Here is a 13,311-nt window from a genome sequence, read left to right on the forward strand (position 1 = left end):
GTCTTTTAGGCTGATCAATGCCCCAGCAGCGTTCATGCATTTGATGAACAGCGTGTTCCGACCTTATCTCGACTCATTTGTCATAGTCTTCATTGATGATATTCTGGTCTATTCGCGTAGTCAAGAGGAGCACGCGAGCATTTGAGAGTTGTGTTGCAGAGATTGAGGGAGGAGAAACTCTATGCAAAATTCTCCAAGTGTGAGTTTTGGCTCAATTCAGTGGCTTTCTTGGGGCACGTGGTATCCAGTGAGGGTATTCGGGTTGATCCGAAGAAGATAGAGGCAGTTCAGAGTTTGCCTAGATCGTTCTCAGCCACAGAGATTCGCAACTTTCTTGGTTTGGCAGGTTATTATCGCCGGTTTGTTCAGGGATTCTCATTTATTACATCGCCCTTGACCAAGTTGACTCAGAAGGGTGCTTCATTTGTATGGTCGGATGAGTGTGAGGAGAGCCTTCAGAAGACAGCCTTTGACCACGTATTGTAATGCTTCGAGAGTTAGAATTGGGTGTGTATTGATGCAGAAGGGTAGAGTCATTGCTTATGCTTCTCGTCAGTTGAAGCCCCATGAGAAGAACTACCTTGTTCATGATTTGGAGTTGGCTGCCATAGTTCACACATTGAAGATTTGGAGGCATTATTTGTATGGTATGTCTTGTGAGGTGTTTACTGATCATCGTAGCCTCCAGCACTTGTTCAAGCAGAAGGATCTTAATTTGAGGCAACAGAGGTGGTTGGAGTTGCTAAAGGATTATGATATTACTATATTGTACCATCCGGGGAAGGCTAATATGGTGGCCAATGCTTTGAGCCGAAGGGCGGTGAGGATGGGGAGTTTGGCATATATTCCAATTGGGGAGAGACCTCTTGCAGTTGATGTTTAGGCCTTGGCCAATCGGTTCGTGAGGTTGGATATTTCGGAGCCCAGTCGGGTATTGGCTTGTGTGGTTTCTTGATCTTCCTTATATGATCGCATCAGATAGCTCCAGTATGATGATCCGCATTTGCTTGTCCTTAAGGATAGAGTTCAGCATAATGATGCCAGAGATGTTACCATTGGTGATGATAGGGTGTTCAGGAATTCATGGCCGGATATGTGTGCCCAATGTAGATGGGCTTCGGGAGTTGATTCTGGAGGAGGCCCATAGCTCGCGGTATTCCATTCATTCGAGTGCAGCGAAGATGTATCAGGATCCGAGACAACATTATTGGTGGAGGAAAATGAAGAAAGACATTGTAGGATTTGTAGCTCGGTGCCTCAATTGTCAGCAAGTGAAATATGAGCATCAGAGACCGGATGGCTTGCTTCAGCGGATGGATATTCCAGAGTGGAAGTGGGAGCGGATCACCATAGACTTTGAAGTTGGGCTCCCACAGACTTTGAGGAAGTTCGATGCTATTTGGGTGATTGTGGATCGGTTGACCAAGTCCGCGCACTTCATTCTTGTGTGTACTACTTACTCTTCAGAGCGGTTGGCAGAGATCTATATCCATGAGATCATTCGTTTGCATGGTGTCCCAGTTTCCATCATTTCAGATAGGGGCACTCAGTTTACTTCGCAGTTTTGGAGGTCTGTGCAGCAAGAGTTGGGTACTCAGGTTGAGTTGAGCACAGTTTTTCACCCTCAGATGGATGGGCAGTCTGAGTGCACTATTCAAATATTGGAGAACATGTTGCGTGCTTGTGTCATTGATTTCGGAGGGTCATGGGATCAGTTTCTACTGCTTGCAGAGTTTGGTTATAACAACAGCTACCAGTCGAGTATTCAGATGGCTCCATATGAGGTTTTGTATGGGAGGCGGTGTAGATCTCCAATTGGTTGGTTCGAGCCGGGTGAGGCTAGGCTATTGGGGACAGACTTGGTGCAGGATGCTTTAGAAAAGGTGAAGGTAATTCAGGAGAGGCTTCGTACAGCGCAATCGAGGCAAAAGAATTATTCTGACAAGAAGGTTCGGTATGTGTCCTACATGGTTAGTGAGAAGGTTTTGTTGAAGGTTTCGCCCGTGAAGGGTGTTATGAGATTTGGGAAGAAAGGTAAGTTGAGTCCTCGGTTCATTGAGCCTTTTAAGGTGCTTCGGAGGATTGGGGAGGTGGCTTATGAGCTTGCTTTGCCACCCAGCTTATCGAGTGTGCATCGGTATTTCATGTCTCTATGCTCCGGAAGTATATTGGGGATCCGTCTCATGTTCTGGATTTCAGCACAATTCAGTTGGATGGTGATTTGACTTATGATGTGGAGCCAGCAGCTATTTTGGAGCATCAGGTTCGAAAGTTGAGATCAAAAGATATAGCTTCAGTGAAAGTGTAGTGGAGAGGTCGGCCCATGGAGGAGGCTACCTGGGAGACCGAGCGGGAGATGCGGAGCAGATATCCTCACTTGTTTGAGGCTTCAGGTATATTTCTTGACTCGTTCGAGGACGAACATTTGTTTAAGAGGGGGAGGATGACACGACCCAACCAGTCGTCTCATGAGGTACCACTCCATTTCGCCCATTTCTACTTCTTATTGCTTTATTTATCGGTTCTATGAGTGCTCGGCTTGGTTGGCTTGGGTTCGGAAAGGATTTGGTAAGGTTTGAGACACTTAGTCTCTTTTGAGGAAGCTAAAGTTAGAAAAGTCAACCGAATGTTGACTTATGTGTTAGAGAGCTCGGATGTGAATTTCGATGGTTTGGATAGCTTCGGGAGGTGATTTGGGACTTAAAAGCGTGATCAGAATATGTTTTGGAGGTCCGGAGTAGATTTAGGCTTGAATTGGCGAAATTGAACTTTTGGCGTTTTCCGATTGATAGGTGAGATTTTGATATAGGGGTCGGAATGGAATTTTGAAGTTGTAGTAGTTCTGTTGTGTCATTTTGGATGTGTGTGCAAAATTTTAGGTCATTCGGACGTGGTTTGGTTGGGTTTTGATCAAAAGCGTAATTTAAAAGATTTTGGAATTCTTAGGCTTGAATCCAATGCGAATTTGGTGTTTTAATGTTGTTTTGAGCGTTCTGAAGATTGGAACAAGTTTGAATGATGTTATGGGATATGTTGGCATGTTTAGTTGAGATCCCGGGGGCCTCAGGTGAGTTTCGGGTGGTCAATCGGATCATTTTTAGATGTTGAGAGTTGCAGAAAAATGGCCTTCGCGTTCGCGAAGGGTTAGTTGAGGAGGCTGAGGATTTAGCTTTCGCGTTCGCGAGGAAGGCTCCACGTTCGTGAAGGGCTGGAATGATGTGCATCGCATTCGCGAGGTGGAGCCGCGTTCGCGTAGAGGAAGTTGGGCAGTTGGGTTCAGGTGAAATTTATTCATCGCGTTCGCGAGAGAGGGAGCGCGTTCGCGAAGTATTGGGCTGAGGAACCATCGCGTTCGCGAGGGACTGGACCCGTTCGCGATGAAGGATTTTTGGTCAAAGTTAATTTGTGCTTCGTGAACGCAAGGCGCGTTCGCGAGGGACTGGACGCGTTCGTGATGAAGGATTTTTGGTCAAAGTTAATTTGTGCTTCGCGAATGCGAGGCGTTGACTGCGTTCGCGAAGAAGGAATTGAGGCCTGGGCAGAATGTTTAAATAGTCATCTTGTCCGCGATTTTGGGGTTAACTTCTACCATTTTTGAACGATTTTGGAGCTTTTTGAAGAGGATTGAAGAGGGATTCAAGGGGAAACACTTGGAGGTAAGATTTTATGGACTTAATACTCGATTCTAATGTGAATTCTACCTAATTAATCGTGAAGATTAAGCCTAAAATTGAAGAACTAGGGCTTGTAATTGGAGACTTAGAATTTGGGATTTGCGGGGTCATTTGTGGTTGAATTTTGATGCTTTTGTTATGAATGAAATTGGGGAGTGATAAGGAGTCCATTGATGCAATTTTTATAGGAATCCGAGACGTGGGCCCGAGGGTCGGGTTTGGCCAATTTTGGGATTTGTGTTGTAATTTGATTTTTTCGAGTAGGCTTTATTCCCTTAGTATATTTTGATGGTTTTGCACTGATTTTAGTTAGATTTGGAGCATCCGAAGGCCGATTCGAGGGGCAAAGGCATCGCGAGCTAGAGATTTGGACCGGGTAGAGGTGAGTAATGATTTTAAATGTTGTCCTGAGGGTATGAAACCCCAGATTGCCCATCGTGGTGCTATATTGAGGTGACACACACGCTAGATGACGAGCGTGGGGTCGTGCACTGTTGGGAATTGTGATTTAGTCCGTCCCGAATGACTACTTTACCGTGTATTTAATTGAAAACTATTTGCTATCATCATGTTTTGGGCTGAATGCCATATTTGGGCCTCGTGCCAATTATTTGAACCCTTAGGGGATTTTTACTGATATTTTCTCACTGTTTTGATTTTATACTTGAACTCAGTCATGCTATATTCTACTGTTTTTCATAACTCAGCCATGTTTACTCCGCTTTAACACTTAAATGATATTTTAAATGATATTTTGGGCTGAGCACCATGTTTTACTGTTGCCCTAGGGCTTGTGAGAATTTTGACTAAGTAAGGCCGAGGGCCTATGTTGTGAGGAAATACCTGATTATGGTTATGAGGCCGAGGGCTTGAGATTTGTACGCCACGAGGTGGCTTGTTGATATGAGGCCGAGAGTCTATGTGATTATGCCACAAAATGGCTTGATATTGTGCTTGGGCCGTAAGGGGCCCCTCCAGGAGTCTGCACGCCCCCAGTGAGCGCGGGTACTCATTGTGATATGAGATATAGCCCAAGGGGCTGGTTATTGCTCCATGTGTTGCCCGAGGGGCTGATTCTGTTGGTATTGTGCCTGAGGGGCGTTTCTTTATGTGTTTACCTTTTCTAGTTGCATGTCTTTTACTTGCTTAACTGTTTAAAAGGGGATTTTAAGAAGCCTAAACTGAACTAAAGTGACTTTGCATAATTTCATTGTTTCATGACTTTTTACTGGCTTTTACTGCTTCCTTATAGCTTGTGATGTACCTTACGTGATTTCTTATTTCTCAATCTTTATTTATGATTATTACTCACTGTGTTGGAGTACTCACTTTACTCCCTGCACCCCGTGTGCAGATTTAGGCGTTGTTGATCCTACTTGTGAGGGTTGAGAGCTCCCTGCAGATTTTAGAGTTCACGAGGTAGCTGCTCGGCGTTCGCAGCCCCGTGCTTCTCTCCCTTTATCTCATTTCCTTTCTCTTGTTAGTGATTCTGTAATAGCTTTGTTGACTCTTTAGACTTGTAGTATATTGATAGATGCTCATGACTGGTGACACCCCGGTATCGAGCCGTGTTGGTTTTAATTCCGCAAATTATACTGTCACTATTTATTCCGCAAATTAAGTTTAAGACTTAATTGTATTATCTTAACTGATTAAAAGGGAATTGGGAATATGTCGGTTGGCCTTGTCTTCACGAGAGGCACCATCATGACCGGGTCCGGGTTTAGGGTCGTGACACTGAGTATACATATTGGATCAATGGAACTAGAGCTATTAATTATGATGTTCACTTGACTTAAATTAACTGTATACTCTCCATCTGAGTTGGTTCTATTTATTTTTGGATTGTATAATTCTTGCATTATATAATATACTTTGCATGAAAGATTCTTTTCCCACCGAAATTTATTATTCGAGATGCATGTATGTATATAAATATTGAATGCAGTCTGAATTTTACTATTTAGTGTTTTGACTTATTATGATCTATTTATTATTTTTATCTCAACTCCACAATGGCTTTATGCAATTTGTCGTATTACTTGTTAATATTTTCTTTTAGTGATAAGCCATTAATTTAAAGGATGCAATATATATACTTTTTGTTAGAAGGAGTTTAATTCCGTTTTCTGGGCAAAATAAGAGATGGATATTTATTTTATTTTTCAAATAACTCTTGAGTTATTGAGCTTGATAAAGATTTTATCTCTTGTGGTATATGAATGCATGACTTTGTTATTGTATATTAATGTCTCTCCTGAACAGAACAATATTAGTCTACCTCACAAGAGAATATGTTCTTCAAAATTGAGTAAAACTTATCTGTGCACTTTTGTCTAAGTCATATTTAATCTGGATAGAATTTCAAGTTGGTCAAGGATGGACCTTAAGGTTCATTGAAAGTAGAGGCACTACCAACTTGTAGATCCTATTTTGAAGGAAATTTGACTAAAGGTTATTTCCCTTCAAAGGGAAATAAAGCTAGTGATAAGTTAGAATGAATCCCTTCTGATTTTTATGGTTAAATGAACATACTGGTAAGAGATAGTTATATTTTTGTGACGTTCATAAATAATTACTCAAAATATTAATATATTTATTTGATGCATCGTAAGTTTTACTGAATTAAGTAATTCAAGGTTTTGAAGACTTGAAACGGAGAAGCACCAAGGAAATATATTAAGTTACTGCAATTTGATTGTATTGGCGAGCACCTCTCTAAAGAGTTCTTTTGTTACTTATCAGAATAAGGGATTACATCTCAATTGACTACACCATAAACTGCATAATAGAGTGGTGTAGTAAAAAGAAGAATAAGTCTCTTTTGGACATGGATAGATTAATAACGTATTATTCAAATTTGCCTTATTTGTTTTTGGAATATTTCCTAGAAACTGCAAATTACATTCTGAATTTAGTTCCTTCTAAGTTAGTACCTGAGACATCTATAAAACTATGGACTGAATGTAAGCTCAGTCTGTGGCATGTTCAGATATATGATTGTCCCGCATATGTGTTGAAAGGAAAAGCGGATATGTAAGTTGGAACTAAGAATGGATAGGTGCATGTTTATCGAATATCTAAGAAAACGAATGGAGTTTTATTTTATTGTCCTAAAGAAAATAAGGCAATTGTTAAGACAAATGCATTTTTCTAGATAAGGACTGTTTAATAAAACATGTTCCTAGAAGTACACTATTTTACAGGAACTGGGCAAAGAAATAACTAGATGTTCAAGAACATCAAAACCCACATGTCGGAATTGACATTTCATTGCATTTAAGTAGTGGGAGAACGTTAATAGATATGATATGCCTTTATCGAGTGGGAGTGATGTTTGAACAGTGAACACTATAGTAAGAAGTCATTAATATTTCAATGACGTAAGGTAATGAAGGTAATATTAGTAGTACTTCGTCGTAGTGGGAGAATGCTAAAGAAAATCATAGTTCGGTGTACACTCTTGGGATAGTTTCGGTAACAGGACCCCTGAAGAGTTTAATACCAAACTAGATAGCAACGACAAAGCACTACTGAACAAATATTGCATCAGATATAACTTGGCAAGATTCTTTAACAAAATCTTATTTGGTGAAGACTTTTAATAGTCATGTAAAAGAATGCCTGAGAAAGTTGTAGATGTATGGTTATGAGTCTAAGTTGGAGATTGTTGAGATATATACTATTAACCATGCATTTGGATATAGTATATACTAATAATTGTCATGGTTAAAAGTCTAAGTGGGAGATTTGTTGGGATATATACTATTAACCATGGGTTTGGTTTAGATATAGTATTTATTATGGAATAATTATTTATTTAATTTTAATAAAGTTTTAAATAGATCATATAATAGTCTGTGTCATTTACTTATATAGTAGATGATTTAGTGTATAGAGTTTAGCTTATACACGAAAGATTAAATCATCGGTTCTTATAAGTATTGTGATGACCCAAACGGTCATCACAATTGTGATGACCCAAACATGTGATGACCCAAACGGTCATCACTTGTTTTAAAAACAAATTATGTGTTTTAAGGCCTTAAAAACCTCTTTCTGTCTCACCTCGATTTGCGTGCGCAGTCCGGGCACGTGGCCGGAAAACCATTATGTGAAAATCTATGAAAAATGATGAATTTTGCCTTTAAAATAAGTTTAAGTTGACTTCGGTCAATATTTTGGGTAAACGGACCCAGAGAAAATATGGGACTTGGGCGTATGCCCAAAATCGAATTCCGAGGTCCCAAGCCCGAGAAATGAATTTTTAAAGAAAATTATTTTCTGGAAAATTTATGAGTTTTTAGAAATGAAAAATATTTGGAAGTTGTTGGTATCGGGCCCGTATTTTGGTTCCGGAGCCCGGTACATGTCTTATATGTGGTTTAAGTCGAGCCTGTGAAATTTGGTAAGAAACGGAAGTCGTTTGATGTGATTCGGACCCGTAGTTGTAAAAATTGATACTTTGGAAGTTTTCAGTTTTTTCTTAAAATTCTATGCTAAATTCGTCGTTAAAGATGTTATTTTGGTGATGTGATCACACGGATAAGTTCATATGATGTTTTTGAGTTAGTTTGCATTTTTGGTTTGGAGCCTCGAAGGCTCGGGTGAGTTTCGGATAGGTTTCAGAAGGTTTTAAACTTAGAAAAAGTTGTAGGTTTTCAGTTTCTGGTGTTCTGGTGTGTTGTTTTTCCGTTCGCGGAAGGACTCTCGCGAAAGCGAAGGGTAAGTCAAGCTGAAGGAATTTTCTTTCTACGCGAACGCGAGACACAGGACGCGAACGCGAAGCTTTGGGAGTGTTTCCTTTCGCGAACGCGGACCTGCTATCGCGAACGCAAAGGTCTTTGGGCCTGGGCAGGGGAGAGGGGTTTTAGTCTACGCGAACGCGGCCTCCGGACCGCGAACGCGAAGGCTCTAGAGGATGAAGCTCCACGAATACGAGCCTGTTATCGCGAACGGGATGGCCAATTGGGCCTGACCCATCGCGAACGCGATGAAGGTCTGCCCAGTGATTTTAAAACAGAAGCAAAAACGGGCAGAACCCATTTACTTCATATTTTCGAATTTTGGGAGCATTGAGGCGATTTTCAAAGAGCAATCTCTTCCCCAAAATATTGGTAAATGATTCTAAACCTTTTTCTTTTGATTTCCCATTGCATTTCATAATTTTTCATCCTAAAATCTAGGGTTTTTATGGTAGAAATTAGGAATTTGGGTAGAGTTGGGGCTTTTTGATTAATTGAGACTTAGACCTCGTTTTGGGGTCGGATTTCGAAACTAATTGTATATTTGGGCTCGTGGGTGAATGGATGATCGGGTTTTGGTCCGAACCTCGTGTTTTAACCAAGCGGGCCCGGGATCGATTTTTGACTTTTTGGGAAAAATGATAGAAAACCTATAATTGAGCATTGGGTATGAATTCTTTAGCATTTATTGATGTTATTAAATCAATTTGGACTAGATACGAGTTGTTTAGAGGCGAATTCTAAAGGAAAAGCGGTGTTTGAGACTTGAATTGGCCGTGGAAGTTCGAGGTAAGTGTTTGGTCTAACCTTAGCATGAGGGATTAGGAGTTGTGTCCTATTTGCTACGTGTTACTTGTTGAGTATGACGTATAGGTGATAACAACTAGGTCGGGAATCCAAATTAGAGTAAGAATTTGAGAAGTAAATGCGGAAACAATAACAACAAGGAATTGAACAACTAGAATTAAAGAGATGAAAATAAAGGATATGGGACGAATTCAAGGAAAGAATTCCAAGAACTTCCAAGAACGTAAGTTCTATAGCCTTGACAAGATCAAAGTAACAACGTCTTGATTTATGGAAGAAATCAAACGCCTTTACTTAAAAAGCAAATCAAAACAATAGATTCGGATCTTGACCACTTTACGAGTAACTTGAGACAACAATTAATAACTAGTATTAATCGCCTTCTAAGAATACCACAAAGGAATCAAAGATATCATAAAAGAGAAGTAATCTTACTACCTTGAACTAAGAACTAGTAAAGGTTGAAAGATAAATCTCAAAGCACAAGTAACAAAGGTTCAAAAGAACTCTCAAAGTATGATATACTTAATCAATAAATGTTGTATCTTATGAATGAGAAGAACTCCTTATTTATAGGAGTTAAAAGCACTTAAAATCCTTAAAATTAGGTGAGGGCGGCCAAGACCCTTTGGGGCAGATTTGGGCCTTAAAACAACTAGTTTGGGCCATTGGTTTGGACTCCAATTGGGCTCCTTTTGAAACACCCCCTTTTGGACCTCTTTTAAACTTATTTTGAGCCCTTTTTGATGGACTTCAAGGGCTAATTTGGTGACCCAATCTTCCTCCTCTTGGACTTCAATTTGGACCACCATATAATTGTAAAATTTGGACAATTTATTTCCTTTGGTCTTGAGCTCTTCCTCTACAATTGAAAGCTTCTTTATTTGCCATTGAAGTCTAGCAACCTTAGTTTGCAACTCTTTAGCTTGAGATCTTGTATATGGCCTTGGAGCTTCCAAAACTCTATCCTTGTCCTTGATGCTATCACCTAGCCAATTCACATCCTTTATCCTTGAGCTCTTCCTCCCAATTAATAACTTCTTCATTTGCACTTGAAGTCTAATGATCTTGTTTTGTAATTCTTTAGCTTGAACTCTTATTAAAGGCCATCTTTGAGATTCAAAAGCTTCATCCATGTCCTTGAATAGAGTTGAGCTTCCTAGGATGCTATCAATAGGCATGGTGACGAGTATCTATACATTGGTGTCAAGCATGATCGTGAGTCTTAAATTGAAATTGTTGTGTTCTTAATAAGTACTACGAATGCCTAAGTTATTGATTCTCTGTGTTGAGCAAGGATTATGATTGTTCTCGTGGAAATTGCTTATGGTTGGGTATTGGTGCTAGTTGAGGTTTCTTTTGTGAAGTTAGATGTTGGAACAAGTTTGGTTATAGCTGATTTTCCCTTGCCGTGACGTATTTACTTATATCGTCGATTTTCTTGCCGGGATAGTGTTGTTTTCTTTATTGTTCCCTTGTCGGGACTCTCTTTGTGATTGGTGTTGAACCGTATATGTGTATCGGGTTGCACGCCGCAACCATATTATATATAGATCGGGTTGCACGCCGCAACAATATTATGTTTGGATCTGGTTGCATGCTGCAACAGTGATAAATGATATGGATCGGGTTGCACGCCGCAACAGTATTTTATGATTTGGATCGGGTTGCGCGCCGCAACAATAGATAATAAAAATGTTTATTGGTTGATAACGATTTCCTTATTCGTTGTTGTGAATTTTAAATTATTCTTAATGCTTTTCTCTTAAATTACTGTTGGTAAATGATATTTCCCGCAGCATATCCCCCTCATATCTTTAATTGTCTATTTCTGTTTATTTTCCGTTGTATATGATATAACTGTACAGGTTTATTTGGTAGTCTGGTCCTAGCGTTATCACTACTTCGTCGGGTTAGGCCAGACACTTACCAACACATGGGGTCGGTTGTACTGATACTACATTCTGCACTGTGTGTAGATCCCGGAGCGGCAGCTTTTGGACCGTAGCTTTGGGTGGCTGCCTTCAGTCCAGTCGGAGATTCCGAGGTAGTCCTGTAGGTGTCCGCAGGCCCCGGCGTCCTCCTCTATCTTTATTTTCTGTTTTCATTTACTTCAGAGATAGATTATATCTTTCTTTCCAGATAATTGTTTGTAGTATTCGTAGATGGTCCGTGATATTGTGACACCGGTTCTAGATAGAGATGTACTTGGCATTGTCGTACTTGTTTTTGGCTAAGTTATCAGATTACGTCTTCCGCATGTCTTTATTTATTGTTAATATTTCACTGTTGATCGTACGTTGCCTTAAACTGTTAAAAAGGGCTAAATAAAAGAGTTAGTGAATCTATAATACTCGGCTTGCCTAGCTTCCATGAGTATGCGCCATCACAACTCCCGAGGGTGGGAAATCTGGGTCGTGACAAGTATAAAGTTTGAGTTCACAATCTAATGATGGAATTGGATAAACCATCATGGATGATTGTAGCACAAGATTAAATATAATTTATCTTGATTATGTGAATGATTTAATTCCAACTTCTTGTGTTAGTACATTTTGTATGTATTGAACGGACCAAGTAGAGATAAGTATTTTACACTGACTTAATAAAATAAACTCCCTAGCCATTAAATGTATTTATACTCTTAATCTTGATATAATTATTATTAGCTGAGTACATTATTATTGTTTTGATTTATTAAAATGCGAGATTCTTTTGGGGGCCAATATGCCTGGTAAATTGGATAATAGTAATGTACATTGGCGAAGTAATAGTTAGTTGATGGAATCTATGTCTCGATTTAGAGATTGACGACACACCTTTATGAAAGCTTATAAGTTTTCATGTGTAAATCCGGCTGGTGGATTTTGTATCCAACACATGAAATAAGTTAAGCGAAAGTCTAAAGGAAATAATCAATAAATTAAATCGTCGGTAATTTAATTTAATTGATTAGTATCTAAATCTTAACATGGGAAGTTATAATGGATGAATTTCGAAATTGAATAAGGAGTGCAATTACGAATTTTTAGTGAAATAATTCGTAATTAATTATGGTAGATATTAGTTTCGAAAATTAAAAATTAATTCCATAATTGGAACCTTATTAATTAAATTCGGTGGTCCCTACTGTGCCTATATAATAGAAAATAAAGGAATCTTTTTTCTGGTGGAAAAGAAAACCCAACAGGTTTTGGAAAAAGGTTTTAACCCTTAAAACTTGTGTTATAAATACATAAGATTTTTCACCTAGAGGGAGTAGTCAATGTGGCCAAAATTTTCAGCCATGTTTTCCTAGAAATTTCGCCCACATGAAATTGCTATTTTCGGATATTATTTGGGTAACACAGTAGAAGACCATGGAAAGTTCGGAGATCGTGATCGTACGTGTGATGGAGATTTTATCGAATTGTTGTGGAATTGGAGGCTCACGCGATAGAGGAGCTTTGTCCATGCTTCAAGAAGTAACCCGTGAAATCCCGTTTATACTAGTTATCTAGATTACATGTGATTTTGATACTGGGATTGCTTTTGTTGCTTATTATAATCTATCACCAACATAATATGCTGGAGTTCAAATTTTTTACATATGAGCTTCCAACATAATGTGATAGAATTCCAACATAATATGTGAGGAAAAAGAAAAGTAAAAGGACACTGAGGCCTCATTTGTTTACACTTAATAGATGTTTGAATCTTAATCATTCAGATCTCAGATATTAAGTGCGTTTGTTTTTAAAGTCCGAATCTTAATTATTCAGATCTTAATCGCTAAGTGTATTTTTTTTACTTCACAATCGGGTCTGAATATATTTGTATGATTAAGATCTATAACAGAGACTTAATTTCATTAAGATGCTATCATCCATATTCATTATTGACTGCCGCCACCGACTACCATTATCAACTACCACCATGTCACCCACCACCACCATCACCACCCTCAATCATAGCCGCCACCATTGTCGACTACCACCACCCATCACTCCCATCACCATCATTCTCAACGACAACCAACACTCATCTACCTTAACTACCACAACAAACCACCCCATCACCATCAACAATTATAGCTGGCACTGCCC

Source organism: Nicotiana sylvestris, chromosome 10, assembly GCF_000393655.2.
Source record: "Nicotiana sylvestris chromosome 10, ASM39365v2, whole genome shotgun sequence".
In the NCBI taxonomy this organism is placed as follows: Eukaryota; Viridiplantae; Streptophyta; class Magnoliopsida; order Solanales; family Solanaceae; genus Nicotiana; species Nicotiana sylvestris.